Source organism: Neodiprion lecontei, chromosome 5, assembly GCF_021901455.1.
Source record: "Neodiprion lecontei isolate iyNeoLeco1 chromosome 5, iyNeoLeco1.1, whole genome shotgun sequence".
Lineage (NCBI taxonomy): Eukaryota > Metazoa > Arthropoda > Insecta > Hymenoptera > Diprionidae > Neodiprion > Neodiprion lecontei.
In genome coordinates, this window is record NC_060264.1 from 7,430,696 (window position 1) to 7,445,176 (window position 14,481).

At 38.2% G+C, this 14,481-nt stretch overlaps 1 protein-coding gene across 3 annotated transcripts in view; it reads left to right on the top strand.

Annotated features, from left to right (window-relative positions):
* Positions 1 to 14,481, top strand: part of LOC107227444 (protein dimmed) — a 34,216-nt gene that overhangs the window by 1,748 nt on the left and 17,987 nt on the right. Inside the window, exon 1 of one of the 3 annotated variants that reach the window (XM_046741175.1) lies at positions 10,823 to 11,522. The exons of 1 other annotated variant lie outside the window; for it this stretch is intronic. The gene's annotated coding sequence lies outside the window, so the exon portion shown is untranslated. Of the gene's footprint in view, positions 1 to 10,822; positions 11,523 to 14,481 lie in introns of those variants that run through there. One more of the 3 variants, XM_015668588.2, reaches the window with a different exon arrangement.

The window sequence follows — 14,481 nt, forward strand, 5'->3', positions numbered from 1 at the left end:
TAGAGAAGGATCGAAATTTTATAGAATTTTCAAAAAATACAAGTGTTCCGTTTGTACGATCTTAAAATGTAAATCGTTGAAATGTCGAAAGGTAAGTTGTCTCTGACAGCCGTAGGATATATTTTTATTCGTTATGACGAATCGGTATTTCAACTTTACTGAATTTAAAAATTCAGTTGTACAGAACTTTCCCGGATTACGAAATTCGATAAGACTTTTATCTTTCTATTTTACGATATTCTTGCATTGTTACCGTCCAGTTGTGGAGGAAAAATTTTAAACGCTCGGATTATTTCCCAATTGCAAAAATAATTAATTATTGCGTCTTGTTTTTTTTTTTTTTATTTTTATTTTTTTTTATTACCATTCTTTTGTTTATCGTTGCGTTTGATGGTTATTGTTGATCGTTTCGGAATTTCCACCAACGTCAAACTTCACCTTCGATCAGAGTTATGCTTTGTTTTGAAATGCCGGAATGACGTAGAACAACTACGACGTTGTAATCAGAACTGACGTAATAATTATGCTCGATTAATATAACCCTCAACCTACGTGCACGAAAAAATTGCATTATTATCCATTTCCCCGTTATTTGCAAACGAGATTGTGCGAAATCACTTGTGATCATCGAATCGCTGTCTACAAATACCAACAAAATATTGCAAGACAAAAGATAACTCGATAATTTAATTTCCGAATTTGTAAATACTGGGAACGCTGCTCTCGTTTATGAAATGACAATATTAAATATGCCTTGCTCGCGATGTGAAATTCACTGCATACGGGAAAAACGGAATTCAGGACAAATCTACAAAAAAAAAAAAAGAAAAGAAAATCAATCTAAAAAGAGAATATCAATAATTATTACAAGTTTAAGAAAACAAATACATAAAAACTTTACAATTTTGTCCCAGTTTTGGATTTATCAATGAAACAAGATTACCCGTAAATTCTGCCACTAAAAACAAATCCCTGTTCCTAAAAGATTAAATCAGGCGGCAGAAAAACCAGCGTTGCGTCGCGATTTGGGATGGAAGCGAAGTGGGGGTGAAATACGCGGGAGTGGGGGAAGCTGAAGCGTCAGTCAGCCGCGGACCGGCAGAGGAACAGGATCTCACGCCTCCGAGAAGGGGTTAAGAAACGCCAGTCCTCAAAGCGATGATTTCTTGGGATGAATATTTGCGCAGATCCTCGTAAATCGAGGCGGCTTCTTTCCCGTTCGTTGACAAATATTTCCGTCCTCGCACCGCGGCTGGAACAGAGATAAGCAATTAAAATTTAGCTCGATGGAACGGTTCCCCGTCGATATGTCCCGACGTAACTGTGTCGTACCTACAGGCGATGATCGAGAGAGCCGGAGAGTCGAGGAGAGAGAGAGGCGAGACGGTGAAAAAGCTCGGGGCAAGTTTAACCGAGCTACCAACATCTTCCGCAACGCAGGAACGACGAGTGGAGGAGGTAGGCGAGTTGTAGCCAGGGGCTTACAAATCGTTGGAAATCAATTGGTCATGCCTCGACTTGTTTTCTACACCGTTAAATTCGTTTTAACGCGTACCCGCATACATATTCCGCCGCTTTGCGTATACGGACGTGCATTTGCCACGCACAAATCGAGCGTTCCCTACCACCTCCCCCAACGACGTCACGCCTGAACAATTCGCTGATATTTCCCGTCGCTTGAGTACACAGACAGCTCGATTATTCGCTTTTATTTTTCTCTCTTTTATAATATCTTTCTTGTTATCATTGCCTCTGGGGACGATATTTCGGGCAAGAAAATTTATCCCGTCTTTCGAATTACTCGATCGAAAAAAGCTTTACTGTTAGGACGGGTCCAGGCTGTGTGTATAAAATGATCGGACCGCGGCCTGTGTACGTAGAAAAAGAACGATCTTTAACCGCTCTCGGGTTTAATACGTGCTCGTCTGCACCTGCAATTAGTTTTTATGAAATTGCTCGGATCTTTTAAGAAGAAAACGGTTCATTTTTCTCAACTGTTCACCGGTACGTCAAAACTCGTAACGTCTTTCCAATTTGTCGTCGTAAATTTTCGAAATACTTGACACTGTTCGGAAAATATCAACACGGAAAAGCAGGCTTGCGCATCGTCCGTGCCAACCTATTATACACAATGAACATTGATAAGCCGATCGATTAGTCACGACGACTAACTCGAATCGTGCGACATGGAGATAGTTAAGCGGTGTGAATACGGCTGTATACAAATAACTCGACAATGAATTATGACCGTTAACGGTCGGTTCGATCTGTCGATAAGTGGCTTATTGTTTATTTGTACAGAAGCATACACAGTGCACGATTAGTTTCCGCACCCTAAACAGCTACGGAATACGTCTGACTTTATCGTTAGCTAGTATAAGTGCGTGTTTGATATTGCATAGACGCCTAGACGGTAGGCAGCGAGAAGTACGAACATAAACAGTCGACCGCATTTATCCTCATCATCGTTATCATATACAAATATATGCGTTATGTGTCTAAGCGGGGCGGTTCTGTTTATTGAAACATTATGTGTATTGTTATTTTTCAACGAAGTCTCTCTCGACTCCCGTGCGGTATTTTACCTAACATATCGCACCCACACATGTTAAAACCATACTTCTATCGTAATGTTGTCGTGTTTTCACAAACTTGTACAACATGTCTCTCTCTCTCCCTCTCTCTCTCTCCCTCACACACACACACACACACACACGCGCGCGCATACACACCTGAGAAACCTGTTTCTGCTCAAATTTATATCCATGGAATATCAGGCTCGGACTTCTCCGGCATCGTGGACCAAGAATATATAATATACGAAAAGGTTCGTAGAGCGAAAATCTTCCAAGCTTCACCGGAAACTTGAATCCTTCGGTGTCGTTTGTATTGATGAAATTGAGAAAAATTTTACCTAACGGTTGTTCGAGTTTGACGAAAACTTCCCACCCTGAGCAACTAGGCTTTCCCAACTTTCTTACAGCGTATTACGGTCCTGCCGTTTGGGAATGCAGCAGCGTCAGAGCAACACGCGGTTCACGCACTAATTATCTTCGATAAAAAGCCGGAGATATCCTTGCTGGATAAGCGGCTGTGTGTAGGACGGTGTAGGCATTAGGTAGAGGAAACCGGCGAAACGAAAACAGCGAAACCGTGAGTGCCTACGCAGAGAAAGACTAACGGAGAAAGAGAGATTAGATTAGATTGGATGTAATTTGTCGTCCGTGTATATTCTGTTTTAGAAAAATTTTACAGAATATTAAAAGTCGTTAACAGTATTTGTATTGATAACACTAGTTAATAATGGAATTGTTATTCTCTCGTCGACCGTTGGAATGAAAATAATAATTTTGCTGTATCGCTGCTCATCTCTTATCTCTTGATCCATATAAACATTAGAGATGAGGAGTTTGATATTGGTCAATGTTGTTAGACGAACAATGGAAAGAGAAAGAGAATCAATTAATGCACCGACGATCAGCGTTGTGTTAATTAATATCAATCTCCCAAACTGAAATTATTGCACGCACAGCCACACGGAATTGAAAACACTTGTTTTTTACCGTACCCACTTTCTTTCACGTTTCACCCCCCATCCCCCCCGGTTACGAATCGGAATGAATCAGGCACGGACGATGCTGGATTGTAGATTAAACGCTGGCGAAGGGAGAAAACGCGCGGCTATAAGGTGAGATTCTATCTCCGAGTATCGACACGTGCATAATATCTCATGTGTACCTATAAAGTGTAATCAGCCGAGTGTGCAATGGCGCATAAATAACATCAGGTTTACGCGACACTTTGAGCGAGATATAATTAGAGTGAGAAATCTCTGGTGATTAAGTCGCTACTCTGTGTTGGTTTCGTTCCACACACGTACTGATGTGGCAAATTTTACACACTGCTGAATTAATCCGGCTGAAACCAATTCGCCTTCGCATAATGTACACTGTATAAGCTACCTGCATTAGGGTGTTTCAGAAAACAATAATTTACCTATTTTTTACCATGGCAACCCAGTAAAAAGTTTGTTTAGATTTGTAAAAGAAAGTTTCTGTCAAAAGGTGAGCGTTCTGAGTTATGCACTGAGAAAAATTTCATTCGTTACAGTAACTAGAAAGATTGAGTAAAACAGGTATGGCTAAAAAAAACTGTTTGAATATTATTAGAATTACGAAAAACGAGGCACGCCTAACCATTTTGCGCTATTGTCGGTCCTCTTTTGCTAATTGCAACGGAAAATCAGTTCGTATGATTTACTCCACTTTTTTTAGTTTCGCGCTCAGTTGATTTTTCACTTTTTTACACTTTTTACAATTTATAAAGAATCGTGTGTAACATTTTTTTTTTTTTTTTTATTGCCTACATTAATTACAATATCAATTTAAGTCACAAAGAAGACCCAAATTTGTAATATCGAATCTCCATCTGATGTTTGAGAAGTGTATCTGACGACTTTTTCATTATTAATTCAATCTCATAAAATCGTTATAATTTAATACGAACATTTAATTAAGGAGAATAAGATTACCGGTTCACATATCGTCGTGTTACGAATCGTGATCTTTGGGTTGAATTCAAACTTCAGGAAAAAGATGATAATTGAAGTGCTGCAACGTGTTTTTCACAAGTTCAAAAAAATGTGAAAAATCAAGTGAGCGCGATCTTTCACATAAAGTAGAAAGCTCATGCTTCCAGTGAATTTTTCTTTCAATCCAAAGAAACTTTTCACAGAGTGCCATGGTGGAAAATCGTAAATTATTTTTTGCTGAAACACATTGTGTCGATATTCTGCAGAGGCCTAAATGATCGGCGTACGGTGTCCAGTGAAATTTTTTTTCCTTTGACACAGTTCCCACGTGGCCGAAACCTTATTCAATGTGTAGTTTTAATTTTATTCAAGCCTGTAGCTTTGAGATTATAAACATTAAGAATGCAGGCGAAAAGGTCCGGGTCACTCGACTAATTGCACTCTTGATACTACACAGCCTCGACTTTTACCTTATCTTGATATATAACGTACGCGAAGTGCACGTGTAAAAACAGAGGATATTATCCCTGCCTGACTTTCCAAATTAACATGACCGCGTATCCCCGTCTTTAAATTCTTCTCCAGTTTTATCTAAAGATTCTTTCATATGACGTTCCCTCTAGTTTTTTGGTTTTTTAAGCGGTAAGAAATTTCTATTTAGAAAGGTTGTCCGTGTGTCGGACGGTAATTCGAATTATAAATATACGTCACAAGTGTCGGACAGTTTTAGGTATTTTACATTTTAAGCTGTAGAAATTGTCCGGAAATTGAATTCGCCTCGAGTATTATTGTCAGCGAAAGTTGTAAGCGAAACTCGCGTTGGTGGGAAAAATGCGAAAAAAATCCACCCGCGCAATCTCTCTTCTTAATCTTCGACTGAAAGTAAATTCGCAAATAGACGGAGTACCGATCCCTTTTTACAGCCGAACAAAATAATAATCTTTTGTATCCTGAGAAAAATAGGACACTGAGAAAAATTCCATTCGTTACAGTGACTAGAAAAATTGAGTAAAACAGGTATCGTTAAAAAAAAACTGTTTGAATATTGTTAGATTTACGAAAAACGAGGTACGCTTAACCATTTTGCGCTATCGTCGATCCTTTCTTGGTAATTGCAACGCAAAATCAGTTTGTAAGGTTTACTCTACTTTTTTAGTTAAACAAGGCTTCAACTTCAATTTATCGTTGCACGAGCATTAAATTTTCGAAACAGTTGAAAGAAAATCTAGTAACGGTTATCGTGATGTTTAACGGATACCAGACTTTCCGGTAACAGCTATAAAACTAATTTTCATTTTGCACCTGGAAGTATATTTTTCGCACTGTGGTAAAAAATGAAACTAGTTAAGGACTGAGCGGTAACCGGAACTAAAAATTTCTCTCAGCGCCGGACACTTGGCTAAAGAAGATACCGAATTTCAATCGTCAGAGAAAATGACGAAGAAGGCGTTTTTACTCGTTAAACGGTGAAAATAAAAATACACGTTACGTACGTTTAATACAAGCTAGTTTGAGCTATCATCAAGGCGGGCCGGTAAGAGTTACCGACTTTAATTTACGCTCACAGCATTATTACACACGGTATACCTTCGATAATAAAGAACAGCCGAAGATAATATCCATCCGCTGGTTTACAGCCCAATTAGGTATTAGAATAAATACGCTTCGCATGCGTGTAACAACCACAGACAAACGGTTTACTTTCGAATCGCAAACGTGTTATAAAAATAAAGGAATGATGAAAAATAAAAAACATTTAAATAAAGGATTAAAAAAATAGAAACATAAAAGAAATTATAAAAATCTCTACTCGTGTCCCTCGTGGCATATTATTATTTATACATGGATACCCATTCGTTGGTGAGAAGAAAAGAGAAAGAGGGAGTGAGAAAAGTTCAAATGTAAATTACCCGCCCGTTGCTGATATAAAATACAGGTTTAAATTCACAGTTATATCCTTTTCACTTTTCAAACCAAACTCCTGTCACGTATATATACGGTATACGGAGAGTATATAAACGTTAAGCTTAATTGTTGATTGCCTTGAATCGATGGCACGCCTTTAAATCACGTTTACGATATGCAGATAATGAACTTTCGTAAAGTTTAAAGTTAAAATTGCAACGAACAGACCCGTTAGATTCGACCAGTTTTTCTTGTTTCAACGTGTTACGCAATTTGCTTCGATTCTGACATACGTTTGGGCGAAGACGCGAAAAGATTTCCTATGATTTTTTCTAAAATAAAAATATTCCAGGCTTCTTCTCTATGCTTGTCACTCTCAAAGTCTTTTATCAGAGTTACGATATCAACAGCATTTCTTCGGCTCTGTTTCTTCTCGGGAGTTTCGGACAGTAAATTTAAAAACTAACCAGGCCTGAAAAACAGAGGCAAAGAACAGAGGCTTAATGTGAATAAATTCATTTAATAAAATGCACTTTTTACATTTACGAACATTATTTTACTCTGCATATGCGGTTATAATTGTATTGATTCTTTCGTTTCTCCTTATACGTACACGTTACGAGTTTAGGTAAAAAAGATCGTTATAGGTTACAAGATATAACAACGCATGCGGAGAGGTTGGAAAGCAATTAAAACGTAAACCGACATCGCAACAATTATTGGAGTAAATTATATAGGAACAATTTACATATACATATATATATATATATATATATATATATATATATATATATATATATATATATATATATATATATATATATATATATATATATATACCCTAGGATGATGATTCTTCTCAGGGCAAGCTAAACTTAATTACGAACACTGCGTGTATAATTTTCCACGGTCAAATTAGGACGTCGTCAATATTTGCCATGTGGTTGTGATATGTCTAGGTATATTATATACGCATGCAACACACATGTCTTCATTCGTACGGTTTATCATTAAAGTTACATACAATTTCTTCTCCGGAGAGAGATTTCATTCCATTTTAACCTCCTCTAATACGCCTATTCGTCTATACGTTAGACGATTATAATTTGCGAGAGTGAAAAGTATAAGAATCACTTTGCAGACAAACGTCGTTACCGCAAACGAAACTCTTCGTTTATACCTATATACTCGCCCTTATGTATCCACCTCGCTTAGAACTGTTAGGTACGCGCTGCCTCGGCCCGATTTACTGTTAGACACGCTGCATCCTCCAAATGATAAAGATGAATTTCGAAAGTCTGATTTACACTCATTGTCAGCTTGGGTGGGAGTAAAAATGTAGAAAGATTGAAAAAAAAATTTGAAGGGATAGAATATCAAATTTTTAAAGAAACGCAAACTTACCTTATTCCCGACTCAACCATAAAGTTCACTTTTTTTACCTCAAAAGCGGGACGAAAGTTGAATATTTTTCCCTAGAACACATTTGCGGGAAATATGAGATCTATTCCCTTGTTATATAATGTACTATTACACAACTCAAAAATTTTGAAAGTCGAACTATCGAGATGTAAAAGAATAGATAGGTCAGAACGAAAAATCCCAAACTGTAGAATCGTTAGAATTTCTCTCGATAATATAGAATCGTATACAGATTCTCGATTCTTCCGTTCTATGTTTCGATCTTTCTGTATTTCGCCATTCTGTATTTGGACTTTCTATATTTACAATTTTCTGTACCTGAACTCTTGACGTTTAAAAATTTTATGAATCAGCTTTTCGCATCTGTGAAAGTTTGATATTCTGTTCCTTCCATCAATCGGCATTTATAGTTTTTTACCCCTTCCCCTGGGTTTTAAACGTCTCTCTTACACATACATTTTGAATTTTCCTTTTTCACAGGTACGCCAATTTTTCCCCACTTCCATTTCATTCGACTTAACTGTCCGGTCGATTTTGCAATTACGCGAAGAAAGCTGCCGGTAAAGAGAAAGAAGAAAAAAAATTATAGGTTTCAAGAAATACAGTATCTAGTTTCAAACTTCGCCTAGAGGCGCTTCAAAGTGTATCCGTTTAAAATACAGAAAAATTTTCCTAATTACAGAGTACATTGTGACCTGTATCCCAGAGGATTATTTCTCGGCAACAATTAACTCGCCGAGGTAAAACGCTGTTGGTACTTGGAAGCTATAAATACACTTAGAATCGGTAATTGCAGTTATAGCTCGAAACGTGGAGCGTAACTGCAACGCGTTGCAAGTTTCTACACTGGACAATTTCGTTCGCCAATGCAGGTAACATCACGGCTTGGCGTTAAAACACTTTCGACGCTCCTTGCCGTGGATGTTCGCTTGGAAAAAAAAAAAACGTACAACGCGTTGCTCGATTCACTCGAGCCCATAATGTGAGCAATACGTAATAACTTCCAAACGCTTTTGACACCCGTCAAAAGCCGAAAGTCCTGTAACGCAGGCACTTAGATCACTCGAATCTCAGCTATATATCAACGCTGATTGTGAGAGACGTTTACACCTAGCGTACCTAAAACGACCGACTATAAAATCATCGCCAATCAGGATGCAAAGAGCTTTCTCCACATCATCGAGTCGAGACAAGATTTAGACGGCTCATCTGTCCGGTTTCAATCACGTCAGTACACACAGTGTCTTTCTTTCGCTGTTTAACGTCATGTTCGTATTATCGCATCTGTTTTGTTGGGAAATTAATCTATACTTGGAAAATCTGTGCGGTTGAATATACTAAAAGCTGATTAATTTCACAGATTCATTTTCGTCGAAAATTGGGGTGCCGAATTCTGTTGATAGTAGCTTTTGTGATAAAACTTCAGAATTGGAGGTTACACGTCGTAGGATGATGCTTAAATTTTCAGCCAAATTAATTTATCCTCATAAACATGGTCAGAGTCCGATTTCTTAGATTTCAACGAGCGCAAAATGTTTTTCGTGTCTGTATAAATCGAACGTACAAAAACAGTGATGAAAAATGAGCCTGATAAGTGACGAGGGACCTGTTTGGAAGTCAAACAAGCCAGCTTGTTTATATTCCATGAAGCGGATTTTGTCACGCTGTTAAATCACGATCCTGCCTGATAATGACAAAAAAGACAAGTAATCATGACGGAAGAGAAACGTGAAAATTTCGATACAACACCATACACGTAAATCGACATCCGGAATTTGGTCTACAGAAACTGCACGGCGAGCAGTAAGGAATAGAAAATAAATGCAACCAGAGTCTGGTACAGGATTCGGAAGTCGCGGTCTCTCCATCGATAAGAGTTGAGAAATGTCGCGTCGTAAGATTGCGAGATTTTTCATCGTCAGAGTGAGAAAAAAGTCAGTCTGTTTGCGCGTGTAATACAAAATAATAGTATGGCAGAGGTTGTTGCCGTGAGTATTTTTTTCAAGTATAATGTTGACCGAATACGGAAGTATTTGACCTGATCCAAACGATATTTTACTAGAGGAAAGTAAAGAGATGAAGCGTAGAAATAAAAAAAAAAAAAAAACAGAAAAAGAAATTATTATCGAGGATAATAAATTGTTTAGTACACTCTGAACATGATGACAGGTATATGCATCTACGGTACAATTTATAGTACTCTGTAATAAAACTGAATGTAATTTACTGTGCATAATTGCACGATGCATAATAGACGTATGGTTACACTCATCCGCTTGTGTAACACCACAGAGTGCAGAGAACGATATTTGTGACGTCTTGTACAGTGAGACATGAGAGAATAAGCTGATCAAAAGCCTGGTAATCGTTGTTTCTTTTTTTCTGTCTCCAATTCCATGCAATACAGAGTTCCGAAGAATAAACGTCTAATTACGTGTAGACATAATCCTGCCATCGTCGCGGTCGATAAAACGATCACCGCCCATGTCGACAATGAATTATTAAACAATTTCCCATATTTAGAAGCATTTCGTGTCGTATCTGGCTAAGTATCGCTTGAAACGGCTTTAAATTTGTACCTCGGATTCGGTTTCACGCAACACACACGCCGATGGATGCAGTATCACAATCTAGTTACGTGTAAAGATTTTTCGACTCATCAGTATTTACCGGCGGTTCCTAACCTCCAAAGAGCGAGAACTGTGGACAACCGAATGAAAACAAAGCGAGGAATCGTTCCTGTGTACCTAATCGTCTCAAAGTATTCGTCGTCGTTGTTTCCTGGAGACAGACGGTAGCATGTGTGCGGGTTCACGGCAAACACGCCGATGCGATGTAACGTGGCGCGGAGAGAGGTGGGGACAACCGGCGAGGCGAAGGCGGGGGCCAGGAAATCGAGCACTTGGAATCACGCAGCCCTGGTTGCCGTTCGAAAGTGGGGGATTCCCCGCGACGAGTAGTAGTGTACAGTTATAGTCAGTCCGGATCGGGCGTCTGGCCAGCTAAGACCTACTCCTCTGTAGGTCTTGCGCGTTAATCCTCGCGCATAATCGCAGTCTGTAATCTTCCGTGTAATACAGCCAGTGGTGTACACAGAACGGGGGGAAAAAAAAGGAATTAAAAAACGGTGGCGAAATGTTACAACGACGAGATTCTTTCGCGTATAAAATATACGGTAGTCAGTGAGATTGGAGCGGTTTTAAACCTCTTCGATCATACGACACAGGGCGGAATATGATTGCTTTAAATCAAAATTGTGTCTTGAGTGAATCGCCTTTATATCGGTGATAATTATCGTTACTGGAATAACGTTATTTCGCTCAACTTTTATATACGCTTGGTGCGCAAGTGGTTTTTACTCCGTTTCAGTGCGGTTTCTAATCGTTAAACTTTTTTTTTTTTTATTCCTTTCCTTTTTTTTTTTTTTTTTTCTTCAACTCAAATCGCAGTAAAATTCTAGTCTAACGCCTCATCTGTGCGACGGTGAATTTGTGTTCGTTGCGGACGGGGATTAGTTGAGGATGTGTTGCATGTGCGGAGTAATTAATTGATCATCTTAAGAGTACCACCACCACTGCCGCCGCCGCCTTCAGGCTGCACTTCGGGGTACCTCGACGTATTCCTCGGAAATAATAACCCGCATCGCTTGTGGGATGAGGAGTAGGTACAATAAACATGTTTATTACTGACTTGTACGTACTCATATGTAGGTATAAAACACTTGCCGTATGTACAGACACCGCAAACGTGTACTTAGAAATTACATATACCGAACTGCAATTTGCTGCATTACAATTTATTGTGACGCTGTGCGATTCTATTGAGAACTCCAGCCTCTTAGCACCTGATATTATATTTACGTACCTGGTCACGCATCGTTTAATCTTTTTTACACCCATTGTTTTTCACCACCGCAATTTATCGAGCTTTCTTCTTGATCGACGGCATAATTTTTGTCATATTTTAATCGACGTTGTTGAGACGTCTAAAAAATCATATATTATATGAAAATACTAGCCCATTTTTACTAATCGGCGAAATTTGATTTGTAAAATGGATCCTGTCACTACACTTTTGGCGAAAATGTCACTGACGCTTGTTTATTGATTATTAGCTACTAGCGACTGTTGTACGGAAATTATAAAGAAATCGCCATTTGTAGTCAAATGATTCTTTTTTGTCTTTGAAGGTAAATGTAACGGTTATTGACCCTGTTCCAAATATTGACCTTTTCTGATTGTATCTGTTTGATCCTTACTTTTAAAATTACCAAAAAATGAATTTGTAGTATCTAAGCCGCTGGCAAATGGTTTCAGTCATCGATAAATTGACAATTTGTGCCGTTAATTTATAATTTTGGAAATGAAAAGGGTCAATAATTATGTCTAATCGTATCAATAACTGGCACACTTACCTTGTCTGGTTTCAAAATCGATGAGTTAGTTTCACGTCAAGTACCGAGATCATCGACTAGATTCGAAATAGAATCGTTGATAGCGAATCATCTTGATATCAAAATTCAGAAAAAAAAACCTTGTAACTTCGACATTATTTAAAGTATCCCCTTGCAGTGTGAAGTTTCATCAAGATTTCCGCCATATCTGTGTAACGTTTCGATTTCAGAAAAGTTAAGTAGAGTTTGATTGATTGAAATCGGACCCACCTGTCAATGTGAAATGTCACAAAAAAAAGAAAAAAATCGACGTGGGCATTGCAACTTTGGTCAAATACGCAATAATTAAAAACCGATGAGTACAACTGATTGACTACAGAATTATTATCAGAGTCTAAATTTTAATTTGTAACGTTGCCAATTTTTGCTCTTCGTTCCGACCTTCGACTTGTCAAGTTTACCGACACAAAATCAGAGCTTGCAGACTACAGAATCTCCTTACTCGTTGTATCTAATTTCTCCAATTCCCTCGTCTTCACCAAGAAATAAAAAAAAAAAAACAAAAAACGTCCATGCACGAACCACGCGAAGTTACTGGGTGCTGAATATTTCAAGACCCTGATCCGAGCGCCGAAACAAACTTGATTTCACGCTCCCATGAACCCGCAGCACATACATAGTTAATACATACCCAGAAGACGCACCGTTAGACGGAAGACCAAATCCGGATATCGTAATTCGCGATGAATCAAAAAGCGGCTTAAGCTTATAATTAATGATGAGAATTAAAACAGGCTGTGATTTGTTTGGTTTGTTTTCAAAAGAAAAAACGAAATTTACCCCACGAAGGATGTTCTTTTCTGAAGTGAAATTTTTTTTACCCTTGTTTTCGGAAACAAAAGAAAACAACGGCAGAGAAAATTGCATATTTTGTTTTAATTCTCAACATCAATCGATCGTCATTTTTTCCGCGTCAATTCTGAAACGAAAAAATTTTCCCCTGCGACTCCAGTCAATGCGACTTGTTCGTAATTATTTTTATGATTTTAAGTTTTTTTAAACATTTGTGTGCGATGCGTGAAATAGGAGGTGAATTTAAAATAGGATATTCGACCAAATTGGGAGAAATTGATAAACAAATTCCGTTGATTAGCGTTTCGATACCTGCAGCTGGCCAACCTCCTCGATTATCGCCTCCGATATTGTTATACAATAATATTAAACTTTTTTTTTCGTATTTTCTTCATTCCTCGATCATCTCGCGATGAGAGTCGCAGAAAATTATCCAACCTGAATTAATTGTCTACGTACACGTTACGGTTGAACAACTGCTATGCCGATATTTTGAAGTGTGAGAGAGAAAAAGAGAAGCCGGATTATAGCACCTATCTAATCGCCCCGCGAATTGACGTCTGATTTTGATTTACTCCGTACGCTGGGTGGGTAATCTGATTTGGTGACAAGTATAATTAGCCGCGATTTTAAATCCGTCAAGGTCATCGCAGCCAAGTCCTTCTCCAATACGTCGCTCTATCTGTCGGTCAGAATTATCGTAATGCAGAATTAAAAGTTAGCGCAATTATACGCGGCTGGACTTTTCTTTAAAAGAAAAATCCTCTTTTTCGCTACTTTGTAGGAACAACGCGTATCTCGTATTTCAAAACACTTGGCAACTTGAAATTTATCGAAAAGTTGTCGAAATCGTTGACAGTTTTCTTCGATTTTTCGACAAGTCGTTATAGTTATTCGCAAATTCCATCTTCGACTGTAATTACAATCAATGAGGTAAAACTTCGGTTGACGAACAATTTTCAATTCCAAGTTCAATGTAAAATTTGACAAAAAATTTCAACAACTTACGCGATAGTTTATAAACAGTCTCGAAGTAAAGCTTGTTTCGAACGTACACGATATTGACGATTATGTAATTGGTTTTCAATTATATCGGTGTTTTGATTCTCGCATTGATATCGCGCTGAGAATTATTTTTCAGCCCGTCAAGTTACGGTTTTATCGGTCAAGTCGAGACGTTATCCAGGAAATTAAAGAGAGGTGCCGGACTTGGCTCGTATTCGCACCTAATTGTTAATTAAAATCAGTATACAGTGATCGCTTGTTGATGATATATATATATATGTTACGAGAAATAATATAAACGCTCTCTCAAATTCTACGATATATACTTGACATGTTTTATCAACGATTGATAACTCGCGAGTATATAATGTGT